We start from the raw sequence: 13,597 nt of genomic DNA, 5'->3' as shown, positions 1-13,597 counted from the left end.
ATAGTAATAGAATACTTTTTTTTTTTTAGTAGAAACTGTTCTTTGAAAATATTTTTTCCCCTGCTCTACAGACTTCTATTCCTCTGGTGTGCACACATGTCCAGTTAGCATGAAAGTACAAAAACATAATGGAAAATGATGGCTGGAAGGGATTTAGGTAGGGTTGCCAGTGTTGGTTGGACATATTCCTGAAGGTTTCATCACATGACATAATCTTTAATAAAAGATTAATTTTTACATTCCTGGAGATTCCATTATAACCCTGGAAGATGGGCAACCCTAGATTTAGGGCCTGATCCAAATCCCAGGAAAGTCAGTGGGAATCTTTCAATTTATTTCAATGAGTTTTGTTCCCAGATGTATAGATTTTCATTTAGCCATATTCAATTGCATGTTGTTTGCATGCTCCCGGTGTACCCAGTGACTCAGATCGCTGTTTATCCATGACCTGTCCTCTTCATTATTTACCATTCCTCCAATTTGTATACCATTTGCAAACTTTATAGTGATGCTTTTACATTTTCTTCCTGGTCATTGATTTAAAATGTTAAATAGCACAGGGCCAAGAAGAGATCCCTGTGGGATCCCACTAGAAACACATCTGCTCAATGATGATTTCAAGCTTGCATTTACATTTTGAGACCTATCAGCCACTCAGCTTTTAATCCATTTAATGTGTGCCATATTAATTTAATATCATTCTAGTTTTTTAATCAAAATTCAGGCTGGTACAAGCTCAAATGCCTTACAGAAGTCTAAGTATAGTACATCAACACTATTAGTGTTAATCAACAAACTTGTCATCTCATAAAAGAAAACAAGTTAGTTTGACAGGATTTATTTTCCATAAAGACATGTTGATTGGCATTAATTATATTACCCTCCTTTCATTCTTTATTCATTGAGTCCCCTAACAGCCACTCTCTCATTTTGTCCAGGATCAGTATCGCACTGGCAGGTCTATAGTTACCTGAATCATCTCATTTATCCTTTTTAAATATTGGCACAACAGTAGCTTTCGTCCAGTTTTCTGGAACTTCCCCAGTGTTCCAAGACTTGCTGAAAATCAACATTAATGATCCAGGATGGTAACTCTCTCATTTCCATGTATTAGTAGACCAGTACCATTGTTAGGATTCTTTTTGTTCCTAATTGCTTAACAAAAATCCCTTATTGTCCTTAACTCTGTTGGCCATACATTTCTCATTGTGTCCCTTTGCTTCCTTTATTAATTTTCTACAATTCCTAGCTGCAGTTTTATATTCATTACTATCACATTCCCCTTTCTTCCCTTTGTTATATATATATTTTTACAGCTGCCTTCACTTCCCTTCTAAACCAGACTAGTCTTTTAACCAGTATATCCTTCTTCAATTGTGACTTTTTGGCCATCCAGTAATGGGTTCTTAAATAATTCCCAATTATCATTCACATTTTTCTGATTAAGTTCTTCTGTCTAGTTCATAATTGTTTTTGCATTGTGAAATTGGCCTTTTTAAAGCCATTTTATATACTACTGGGTTGGAGTTTATTCTGTTTGCACATAGCAAATATGATCAGGTCATGCTCACTTGTATCTAAACTATTATTACATTTTAGGGTTCCTCTTTATCTGTCAAGACAGGGCCTATAGAATTCCCTCATATTGGACACAACACTTTCCGAGTTAGGAAGTTGTCATTCCTACAACATTTAAAAATTCCAAGGATGTTTTTATACTGACAGCATGAGACCTCCAGTATATGTGACTCAGACTGACGTTCCTCATGATCACACAGCTTTTTCCCCCTACACATTATAGATTGGTGCTTAGGGATTCAGTTATACTGTTCCTTAGTGTGATTTCGTGGTCTGTAGCACACACCAATGAGTAATACTCCATCTTATACTTTACCTGTTAGGACATTGATTCATAAGCATTTAAGATAACTCAGATAAATGTTATCAGTAACTCTGAAACAGTAATGCCATTTTTGTCATAGTGAGGCACTCCCTCTCTTTTTTGCCCACTTGTTCCTTCCTAAATAGGTTATGTAACCCTTCTGCCAGACCGCGTCGGCAGCAGCAAGGGCCGGGTTCTATATCTAGGGGTCCCTCTCAATGATACAACACCAAACTGGCTTGAGCCCCCACCCAGTCACCTGGGAAATTACACACTATTCCCTGGGCGCCCCAAAGGGCAAAACTTCCCCTCTCGCAAGCACAGAGTCTGAGTGTAGAAAGAAACCTTTTAATAGCAAAAGAGAGGTAACACAGCACTGGTTTGGGGAACAGTGCAAACAGAGTTCATGAACTCAATGAACCAAACCCCTCCCAGAGTACAGGGCGTGTCCTTCGCCTCTCCCTTCCTTCTTCCCCCTGTACTGACCAGCGTCGGTTGCAATGTCCACCTCGTGGGGGTGGCTCCACCCCCTATGCTGCTCCTGTCCGACACGGGCTTGACCAGGCCCCCTCTGCTGCTGTCTCCTACCACCTCCAGGCCTCGCTGAGTCCCCGACCGCTGGCAGCGACCATGCCTGTTTCCCACCGACCGCTGGCTCTGACCGCACCTGGCTCCCACTGACTGCACCGGGCTGGCACCGACTGTGCCAACCCTTCTGCCAATCGCTGACCCAGCTGGCACCAACTGCCGGCCTCTCCACTGACTGCATCAGGCTGGCACAGAGTAGCCTGGTGCTCACTCAGCTCTGTTAGTTGTCAGGCAAGGTTTCCCAGATCCTCTACTGGTTCAGCTCTTAGTGATTTCAGCTCATGGGTAAACCTTCTGCTGACATACAGGCAATGTCCCTGCTTTCAAGAAACAAAAGACTCCAAGATGAGTCATTAATTCTATCTTTTAACAATGGGGAGAGAGAATCACTCCATGCCTTTACCAGGGCCAGTGTGCTCCCAATAGGAGACTACTCCCCCTGTTTCCAGGCTGAAACATCTGTCTGCCACCCTTGTGGAGCTCTGTTTAGTTTAGGGTGCAGATTCTATCATAACAAACTAAGCACAGTTTTGCTGACATCTGTCCATACAACTGAAGGACACATTTCATTACCCCAGTAGTTAACACAAAAGTGGTTTGTAGCCCAAAACCAGTCCTGCTAACCATTTCCCATTATGCTCAGCACCTAGGTAAGTTATGCTAAATACTTAATTGTACTCATGCAGATACAAAACCCATGCAAATAAAGTGCCCCCATTTCAGCTGCTGAGCACGGAGAGTGTCACTGAGACACTCAGACCTGGCTTACAGTTATAACTGTTGATTTTAACATGCCAGTCATGTAGATCATCCCACTGGGTTTCAGTGATACCAACTAGATTAAATATATGTCCATAAATGAGCAATTCCAATTCTTTTTGCTGGTTACCCATGCTCCCCAGCATTGGTGTATAGGCAATTAAAATTTGTCTTGTCTTTATATTCTTTGGGTCTTTGATTAATATTTTTCTGAACATCTCAATTTTGTGCTAAATGAGTGTTCATATCAACCCTCTGTTTACCCTCTCCTTTTGGTATTAGTTTAATGCCCTCCTGACTATGCTAGCCAGCCTGTCCATGAGGAGATTGGATCCCCTTCTACTAAAGTGGAGGCCATTCAGACTATACAGCCCCCTCTCTCCAAGAAGGTAGACCAATGTTCCTCAAAATCCAAACCCTCCACCCGGTACCTCTTACCTACCCAGCAATTCACTTCCAGAATCTACTGCAGTGTTCTTCATTGCACGGTCTGCAAGCCAGTGGTGACTCCCACGGATCCTAATTGCGGCTCCCTGACTAATTGACTCCGCCTCCACCTGGAAAAGGGGACGGAGTTGTGTGGTGCGAGGAGAGGCTCTGCACATGGGCAGTGCAGCCCACCCTGCCAGGGAGAGGGGGAAAAGCCGCTCCTTCTGCGCTCCCAGGACCCTGCGAGTCAGTGAGTGAGTTACGCACTGGCGGGTCAGCACCACACAGGGCAGGGGAGCGAGCAGGGTGGGCTGCACTGAGAGGAGAGCAAACAATGGGAAGGGAATGTGAGGGGAGGACCTTGGGGGAGGGGTCAAGTGGGAGCTGGGGTGACAGTGGTGTACTGAGGGGGCCTGGAGGGGGGCGCTGGCTGGGCCCACGTGGGAGAGGGGTGGGACTGGGAGAGGGGGTGGCCGCTGCGCTCCTTGGGCAGGCGCGGCTCCTGGCCAGGGCATTGGGCCCATGTGGGAGAGGGGCAGGGGGAAGAGGTGGATTTGGGGTGGACCCCACTCTGCTTGGGGCCAGGGACCATGTGTCGGTCCCAGAGGAGATGGGGGTCTGGCCTGCCGGTGCCAGGAGCACGTCCAGGCGTGGGCAGACACTAGGCCAAGTTAGTCCCCAGTCCCTGGCAGCGCCGCACCCCTGCAAGCAGCACCACCGCCAGCCGTATCTGTTTCCCCCCAGCAGCATGCTCCCTGGCTATCTGTCCTCCTCTCAAGTAGCACACCCCTCTTATCCCTGTATGTCTCCCCTCAAACAGTGCACCCCCATCCATTCCCCCCATCAAGCAGCATGCTTCCCCTCAGCCATGTTGCCCCTCCCAACTGTGTGTCTCTCTCCCACCAGCAGCCCGCTCCTGGGTGTGTCTCCCCCCCAGCAGCGTGGGTAGTAGTTGATGTGGCTCTCATATTGAAGGTTTTTTGCCAAAGTGGTCCCCGCTTGAAAAATAGTGAAGATCACAGTTCTACTGCCGTCTGTCTTCCTTCACTTGTGGGACAGGAAGGATCTCAGAGATAATTGCTGGGACATTCTTTTTCTTTGTCACTCTTCCGAATTCCCTGAAGTTATGCATTATCTGTGAAACATCATGTCTCAGTGTCATTAGTGTCATTATGAACCACTGCTAATCACCATCACAAATGGATCCTTGCCCATCAGGTTCTGAAGCCTATCCAATCTTAGAGTGCTAGCTCGTGTCTTGGCTCTGGGAAGACAGCACACAGTTCTGTTGTCTGCTTGTCCCTTTTAGAATATTCTTTCTATTCTTCTGACAACTGAGTGTCCAACAAAGATGGTCTGTCCTCCTTGGACTGTTGGAGATCTCTTTGTGGGCAAGCTTGGTTTTCTTGCAGTTTTGGTTTAGAAACTTTGATTTGGGGTGGAAACTTGAATTTTGTTAGGAACATGATTCTCTAGGTTTCAAATGTATATTTCAGCAGTCCAGTGAAAACCCTTTTGGTTTGACTGGGTTATAAGGTTTTTAAAAATCACACTTTGCACATGGATACTATCTTTTTTGTAATATAGTAGAATTTTCTTCTTTTAAACTAATGATCTGCCAACATTCCCTGGGTTCTGAGCATATTAACTGAGTGGAATTTAATTTTCTGGATCTGATCCAACACCAATTAAAATCAATGGAAGTCTTTCAACTGACTGTATTGGGTATCAAATTGACCCTTTATGAATATGAGAATGTGAAGGTGTGTATAGATGAGGCAGGGCTCCAAAAGATTCTGCTGATCATCATCAAGCTAACTATGCCATAATTTATTAACTTACCTGATTCTTTTACTACATCTGCAAATGATTTCAAATCTGTACAAAGATAATTATATATTATAGGTATGCTAATGATACATAATAGAACCTACTTATATATATGAAAAAGGAATGTTATAATTGAATTTTAAGTATCTTTATTTTCCAGTATCCTCAACAGCTATGAACTGTGCTTGCTAGACTGTTAATCACAAAAACAAACAGCAGCTAGGACAATAGAGGGTCTATCTTAACAACTCTAAATAGTGTAAAAATCATCTGAAAAACTACTGTTAGTGAGATTATTTTCCTAGAGAACTACTACTGAAACCTGGCTAGTATCTGTTTGCACTATTGTTAAGTTATGGATCAGTTGCAGGAAAATTATGGTTTTATTACAATTATCCATTATATTTATTGCAAGCCTGCAATGTTGCATCTATTTCACAAACCAGCAGAAGCTGTAGATTTAACATGCATCTTGAATTGTCTTTCAGTTAAGACTTCTTTTAATGTTTCATTTGTCTGAAGTAGACTTGGATGTGTAACTAATATCACTGAAATATATTAATGCATTTTCATAATTAGTGTCTTATGAGGCTAAGCATGGATTTAATGTGGGACTCAGTTCTTAAATGTTTTGCAATATACTGATTAATATTATCCTCTCAAGCAGAACTTAGTCTAACAGCCACCTGTTAGGGACCTCCTTTCTAGAAAATCCACAGCTGAAAGAGTCTAATGTTAATATCTGAAAACTAAACAAGGATAGATGAATACGTTGCAATTAAACAATCCTTTCAAAATGAGCAACAGCTTTTGGGCTTTGGATATACACAATTTGAAATAATTTTGCATATTTTTATGCAGGATATATTCTGCCTTGAAGGTAACCTTTTATACACTAGTAAATAATTTCAAAGTAGTAAAGTTGAATTATTAACCATCTCAAGGGCACAATATTTACCAGCAATAATTAAATGGAATTTAAGACCATTCTGATTTATTTTTCTGCATAACTTTATTTCATTCAGGAATCAAAGAATAGTTTCTAAAAAAAGGGATTCAGGATGCATGTTGTGTTACTGGGTTTTTTTTCTTGTACTGATTCATTTTAAATGCTTTATGTTTTCTTTTTTTAAATTATATTTATAATCTGTACTAGCCCTTATACTAAACACAGAATGAGCCAAATTCAGATCAGTGTACCATTGACTTCCATATGATTGCCCCTGCTTACACTTGATCTGTTTCTGATAGTGTGATTGGAATCATTAAAAAGATTGAGAGCACCTCATTTCTAGCTATCGAGTAAAATTTAACTAGGTGTCTGAATAGAGGTTTAGCAATCTAGAAGACCAGTGTGTGAACCCTAATGAATTTAAATAGCCATAGTTTGAGCCCCACTACTATTAAACCTGGGACTATCAGTCACATGTCCCAAAATGTTTTATATGACTAGTTTAAGCTATTTGTCTAGGTTCTTATATGATTGCAATCACTGTGGTACCTGAGTGCCTTGATTTACTACTGAATGAAAGACTTTTCTTTTACCTATAACTCAACAGGTGGGAAAAAGTAATAAAAAATAATTAAAGAGATATTCCACTGCCAAACTGGCATCCAGTTGACTTATTGATCAAACCTGCAAGGGTGCTATGCCATAGGAAGCCCTCTTTGATGTTAGAGTTCACAGCTGAGGAACTGGTATGACTTCTGTCCGCTGTAGGTAGAAAACAAAGTTACCTGCTTCCTCTAACGAGGTGCCTGCTCTGCAAAACACCTTGTAGAGGTGCGGGGCCATCTTTCCTTGTCAGTCCATGAGAGAGGCCATGCCCCCATGTTGTCGCCCTGTGCAGGCAGCCTCAATGCAGGAAATTAGCTCTCTCTGATGTTCAGTTCCTCAGGCAGGGCCAGGCGACTAAGCAGTTTGTGGTCCCAGGTCCTCAGGCAAGGCAGATCCACCAAACAGTCTATGACCCTGGGCCCTCAGGCAGGACGGGGCAAGGATGAACACCAAACAGAGTCTAAGGGCCCAGGTAAAGGGATGAGCACCAGGTGGTCTAGGACTCAGATCTTTGGTGGGGATACCTGAGATTTGGGGTCATCAGTTTCCCTGGGGTAAACGGCTAGTGGCAGCTCCGACAGCTCCTCGGCATCCCAGGTCTCAGGCAGCTCGGGTTCAAGCTTGGCAGTGGGGGAGAGACCTCCTCCTCCTCCGACAGCTTCCCCCCAAATGAGCTAGAGGACCTGCCCTTTATACTTCCCCTTCCTGCCCACCCCTCTGCTTCCAGTGGGGCAAGCGTGGATGCCCTGGCTCTGTCTGTCTGTCTCAAAGAGAGGCCATGCTCTCTCGCTACACTCCCTCTACCTCAAGACCAGCTCCCAGGCTTCGGGGCTGGCCAGGCCTCCCTCACCCAGCTGTGATAATCCATCAGCATTTGCATTCTCCTTACCAGCCTGATGTTGCGCGATAAATGCAAATGGCTGGAGGGTAAGGTACCACCACATAAGTCTGGCGTTGGTCTCTTTCATGGTTTGGAGCCACTTCAGGGGTGCATGGTCCAGGATTACGGTGAAGGGGGCCCTTAGGAGGTAGTACTGGAGGGCCTCGACCACCTGCTTAACTGCCAAGGCCTCCTTCTTGATGGTCAAGTAATCGCATTGTCGAGGAAACAGCTTTCAGCTAAGGTAAAGGATCGCATGTTCCTCTCTGTCAAAGACTTGTGAGAGGACGGCACCGAGTCTCACCACCGAGGCATTTGTTTGGACTACAAATCCATGGGTAAAGTCAGGGCTACAGAGTACAGTGTGGCACAAGTGGTCCTTCAAAGCCTGGAAAGCTTCCTCACATGAGGGGGACCACTGAACTTATTGTGGCTGGTCCTTAGTCAGGAGCTCTGTCAGGGAGGCAGTCATCAAGGCAAACCTGGGGATAAACTGGTGGTAGTATCCAACAAATTCCAGAAATTGTCTCACTTGCTTTTTGGTGGTCGGGTCTGGATGTTCTTGGATGGCCTGGATCTTCCCAAGTAGGGGCCACACCTTCCCTGGCTAAGGTAGGTGGTCTCCTGATAACCAATGCAGCACTCCTTGGGTTTGCCATTAGCCCTGCTTCCCAGAGGGTCCTCATGACAGCTGCCATCTTTCAGGTGGTCCTCCTTGTGCCGGCTGTAAATCACATCATCCAGGTAGGCCACGGTGTACTCAGTGTAGGGTCGCAGCAGGTGGCCCATGAATTGCTGGAAGGTTGTGGGGGCTCCATGAGGCCGAAGGGCATCTGGGTAAACTGGTGGAGTCCATTGGGGGTGACAAAGGCTGTCTTTTCCTTCAAGCCAGGCTCGAGTGGGATCTGCCAGCACCCTTTGTTAAATCAAGGGTGGTAATATACTGTGCCTCCCCCAGGCAGTCAAGGAGCTCGTCTATCCACAGCATCGTGCGTTGAATCTTGATATTGCATGATCCTCTGGAAGTTGATACAGAAATGACAGGTCCCATCTGGCTTGGGGATGAGCACGATAGGGCTCCGCCACTCACTGGAGATTGCTTGATGACTCAGAGTTCCAGCATAGCTTGGGCCTCTTGTTCCACCACTTCCCAAATGACCTTTCCTGGATCGGTGGAGATGGTGTGGTGGATCTGGGTGGTTTGCCTTGGCCGAGCTGTAAAAGTCCTGGAGAAAGCCTCAATGAGACATCTGGCCAGCTTTGGCTGTTCTTCTGAGAGGTTATCCCCAAGCGGGGGGGAGGGGGTCTCAGACTCAGTTGCCACAGGTGCCTGGGGTCCTAGTTCAAGATCAGGGGGGTACGAGGTGATCAGGAGTCCTTCCTGTTCATGCCAGGGCTTCAGAAGATTAATGTGATACACCTTGCAGTTCTTTCTTCAGTCTGGCTGGCAGACCTCATAGTTAATGGGGCCTGTCCAGTAGATTAACTTGTATGGCCGCTCCTGCCAGCGGGCCAAAAGCTTAGACTCATTGGAGGGGAACAGAACAAAGACTCAATCCCCCGGCTCAAAGGTCCGATCACATGTTCCCTATTATAGCTTCTTGCTTTTGCCCCTGGGGCCACTTGGAGATTCTTCCTCGTGAGAGCCCTGGCCTGGGTGAGGTGTTCCTGTAGTTGGAACACGTACTAAAGTAGACCTTGGCCCGAGATGGAGTCTGCTCCCACATCTCCTGCATGAGGTCCAGCAAGCCCTGTGGTTGGCAGTCATATAGGAGTTTCAAGGTGAGAATTTTTGGAGGCTTGCAGCACTTCTCAGCGACGGAGTTCCTCTGCGGGTAACTTCTGGAGCATGTTCTTTAGCATCTGGTTAAACACTCAACCAGTCCCTCCATCTGGGGATGGTATATGGATATCCAGAACCTTTTTATCCCCAGGAGGCCTCAAATCTCTCAGAGAAGTTGGAACGTGAAATTTGTCCCCTAGTCCATGAGGATCTTTTCGGGCAAGCCCAGCTGGGTGAAGATCTTTAAAAGTTCCACTGCAATGGTCCAGATGGTGGCACTCCTCAGGACATCGCCTTGGGGAAGCAAGTGGCATAGTCCATCACCACGAGGATGTACTGGAAGCCTGCTGCACTCTTCGCGAGGGGTCCCACCAAGTCCATGGCTACTCTCTCAAAGGGTGTGCCCACCAGTGGAAGGAAGACCAGGTGGGCTTTCGGTACTCCTGCTGACACTGACAACTGGCACTCCAGGCATGAGGTGCAGTAGTCTTTAACGTCCTGGTGGATGCGGGGCCAGAAAAACTGGGCCAGTACCCAGGCTAGGTGTTTTCCAGGCCCAGGTGGCTGGCTGCTGAGACGTCATAGGCCATTTGCAGCATATCCTGTCAATGACAGTGAGGGAGTAGCAGTTGGGACTGGGACTCCTGGGTCCAACGGTCCTGTTTGACTCGGTACAGCCAGTCTCAGATGAGCTCAAATTGGGGTCACTGAGTGGCCCAATGTGGGTCTACTGTAATGCCATCCACGCAAGCCAATTGCTCATATGCATTGCTTAGCATGGGGTTGTCTTTTTGGTCTCTGCAGAAGTCCACAGCCGTATCTAGTCGGGCGTTTTCTGCTTCTGGTGGGGTAGGTGCCTCATCATCCATGGGGACCCATTCTGCCAGTGGGGTGGGCTGATTGCTGGGGTCAGGTTCCTCTGCCTTTACCTCCATGTCGTCAGGGTGGTCCCCCTCGAGGTCACGTAGGCCTGGATCCCCTATTTCTATCTTCATATCATTGGTGTGATCTCCCTCAAGAGCCATGTGGGTGGGGATCCTCAGAGGCCGACGGTTTGTAGAACCTGGTGGAACTTGGGCCAATTTCCGCTGAGGATGATGGGATAGGGAAACTCCGGGACGACCCCCACAGGCATCATCCATGTCACTCCGGCCACCGTCAGCACCACCTTGGCCATGGGATACATCTGTCTTCATGTCCCCATGGATGCACTGGAGGGGAATCTGGACCTTGGGTCTGGCTGCGGGTCGGAATCAGCCTCTAGCACACTAAGGTCTTCCCACACATGGAATCAAATAGGGCTTGTAGGCGTAGCTTTCCAAGGCCCACGGGGACTGTGACCTTGGTGGCACAGGGCCAACGGCCTGGGTTTTGCCTGTGTACACCTAGCCATTGGAGCTGACCGCCTCGGGGTGTTGACCAAGCAGTCTGTGGTCCCGGGCCTCAGGCAGGGCAGGGCAGGAATGAGCACCAAACATAGTCTAGGGCTCGCAGGCAGGGGTGAGCTCCTAACACAGTCTAGGGGCCCAGGTAAAGGGCTGAGCGCCAAGTAGTCTAGGGCTCAGGTCTTTGGTGGGGGTACCTGAGATTTGGGGTCATAAGTTTCCCTGTGCTAAATGGCTAGTGGCAGCCTCAGCAGCTCCTTGGTGTCCCAGGCGGCAGACAGCTCGGGTTCAAGCTCCAGCATTGAGGGAGAGACCTCCTTTGACTGTTTCCCCCAAATGAGCTACAGGGCCAGCCCTTTATACTTTTCCTTCCTGCCCCGCCCCTCTGCTTCCAAAGGGGCAGACTTGGATGCCCTAGTTCTGCCCACCAGGAGGCAGGGGTGGGTGTCTCCCTCCCTGTCTCAGAGGGAGGCCACGCCCCTTTCTACGCACCTACTAAAAGAAATGTAGGTTACAATTTTTAAACCTGCATTATTGAGTCTAAAGTGACTTGCTGGAGCTCGACTGTGTATGAATGATTAGAATTTAATAATATGGCTGGGGGATAAAAGTGTTTAATACAAAGCAGGAATATGAGAATGAAATGGTTAAAAACACAACATTGGCAAGGGTATTTTAGAAACAAAGTTGTAGGGTCTCTTGTTTTGAACTACTGTCCTAAACAAGCAGCGTGAAGAAACTAGCATGTGGTGTGTACAGGATCTGCATCAGCGTGTGTGCAGCATTCAATTTGATGTTGTGATTCTTAACAAGCTGCAGACAGTTTTTTTTTTCCTTTTAAGAGTTGCAAAGAGAGCACACGTGTACAGTGAATCTCTTCTCCTATACTGGAGGGGGCACTCCTCCCACTCTCTTTCCCCCATGGCTCTGAGCCTGAGTCACGATCGGATTTTCTTCTTGTCTCTGTCACTTGTTAGGGAATTTGTTTGGGCTTAAATGAGTTGGTCACAGTAACTCTCTCTGTGCTTGAGGAGAGTATATGGACTCTCTTTCACTGAAGTTATTTCTAAAATGTTTTGTTTTTGACAGTGGATAAAGTGGGGAGGGAAAAGTGAGAGCAGCAATGGTGAATTATGGAAGCACAAGTGCTCTGGGTTAGCCCATAAATCTGCATTGAAGCCCACTGATGTAGTGAGGATAGGGAAGTTGTTAGGTTGCTTAGGTGTGCAGAAGAGAGAAGGGCAAACTGCTAGCAGAAAGCTATGGGCAGTCACAACACTCAGCTAACTGGGGGGAAATGGTAGGATGGAGGGAAGAAGATGGCAAGGGAGAAAAGTTAAATCTGCTGGAGGTTTTGAATCCCAAATGTAGGGATTTCCATGTGTCCTCAGCAGCTCCAACTCCTGTTTTTATTTCACTGTTATTCTCTCTTCAGTCCCTCCCTTGGCCTACTGCTGGCTGAAGGCTCTGCAGTCCTTGAATGGTTACATCTCTCCCATAGGGATGGTCACTTCAGAGGGGCAAATGCCTTCTGCCTTTCCACTCTCAACCTACTCTTCCCGTGGTGTCAAGTCACAATCTTGTTCTGCGGTGTCTTTGCACCTTCCCTGGAAGTGGAGCTGACAAAGTGCTTCCGAGTGGGGCTCCTTTCTGTGTGCTGTATGAATTGCTTTATGAATTGTCCAGGAAACCTCAACTCTGTGGCAGCTGTGCAGGGGCAGAAGCAAGGTGTGTAGATACTGGGAAAGGGCCTCTGTGCACTTGGTATAGAATGCTGGGGTATAGGAGCCTCTGCCCTAGTCACCTGGCTCCTGTCAGTACATTTGTAATTATGTAGCCTTGCCCGTATACACAGTGAATCCTTCGTTATGTGTGCATTTTATGGTCTTGGTGAAAATGTACTGCGTATGCTCAGATGTTATTAACTGAGGCACAGAGGTGTTGAAAGACTCACTGAAGGTGACATAGAAAATCCATATCAGAATGAAGAATAGAACCCATATCTGCCAGCTCTCAGTCCTGTGCCTTAGCCACAAGAACTTCCTGTCATGTGACAGTGATCAATAATCACAACAAGACACAGAGTTTAAGGCCAGAATGGAACCTCCCCACCCCTGATCATCTAGTCCAGTAGTTCTCAATCTATTTACCATTGTGAGCTGCAGATGCAGCTCTCTGTGTGTTATGTGGGATGCATCAACACAATATATACACTACCTGTATGGCTGTGAGGATGTCACATAGGCCGCAGCTGTGTGATGATTGGGCCGCAAGCGGCTCGCGGGCTGCGGGTTGAGAATTACTAATCTAGTCTGACCTCCTTTATATCACAGGCTACCAACACCACCCAGCACCCTCTCACTAGCCCAACAACCAAAATGAGATCAAACTATTATAACCCACAGGAGACTAGACTATTATGTGCCACAGGCAGAGAATAGGAGGGATTGATGTGCACCAGTGCTTGAGGCTCCTGCAACGGCAGGGAAATGATTTAGTGAGA

At 46.6% G+C, this 13,597-nt stretch overlaps 1 long non-coding RNA gene across 3 annotated transcripts in view; it reads left to right on the top strand.

The window, feature by feature from the left end:
- The first annotated feature begins 3,796 nt into the window (after positions 1–3,796).
- Positions 3,797–13,597, top strand: part of LOC137151619 (uncharacterized) — a 48,704-nt gene continuing 38,903 nt past the window's right edge. For 2 of the 3 annotated variants that reach the window (XR_010919323.1, XR_010919321.1), the window contains exon 1: positions 3,802–3,908. This is a non-coding gene — a long non-coding RNA (uncharacterized lncRNA). Of the gene's footprint in view, positions 3,913–13,597 lie in introns of all 3 variants that reach the window. The other variant, XR_010919322.1, reaches the window with a different exon arrangement.

Source organism: Emydura macquarii, unplaced genomic scaffold (genome assembly GCF_026122565.2).
Source record: "Emydura macquarii macquarii isolate MOO-44397 ecotype Brisbane River unplaced genomic scaffold, CSIRO-AGI_Emac_v2 contig_212, whole genome shotgun sequence".
In the NCBI taxonomy this organism is placed as follows: Eukaryota; Metazoa; Chordata; order Testudines; family Chelidae; genus Emydura; species Emydura macquarii.
Note: the sequence above shows the minus strand (reverse complement) of the source record. Positions and strands in the feature narration are given on the sequence as shown.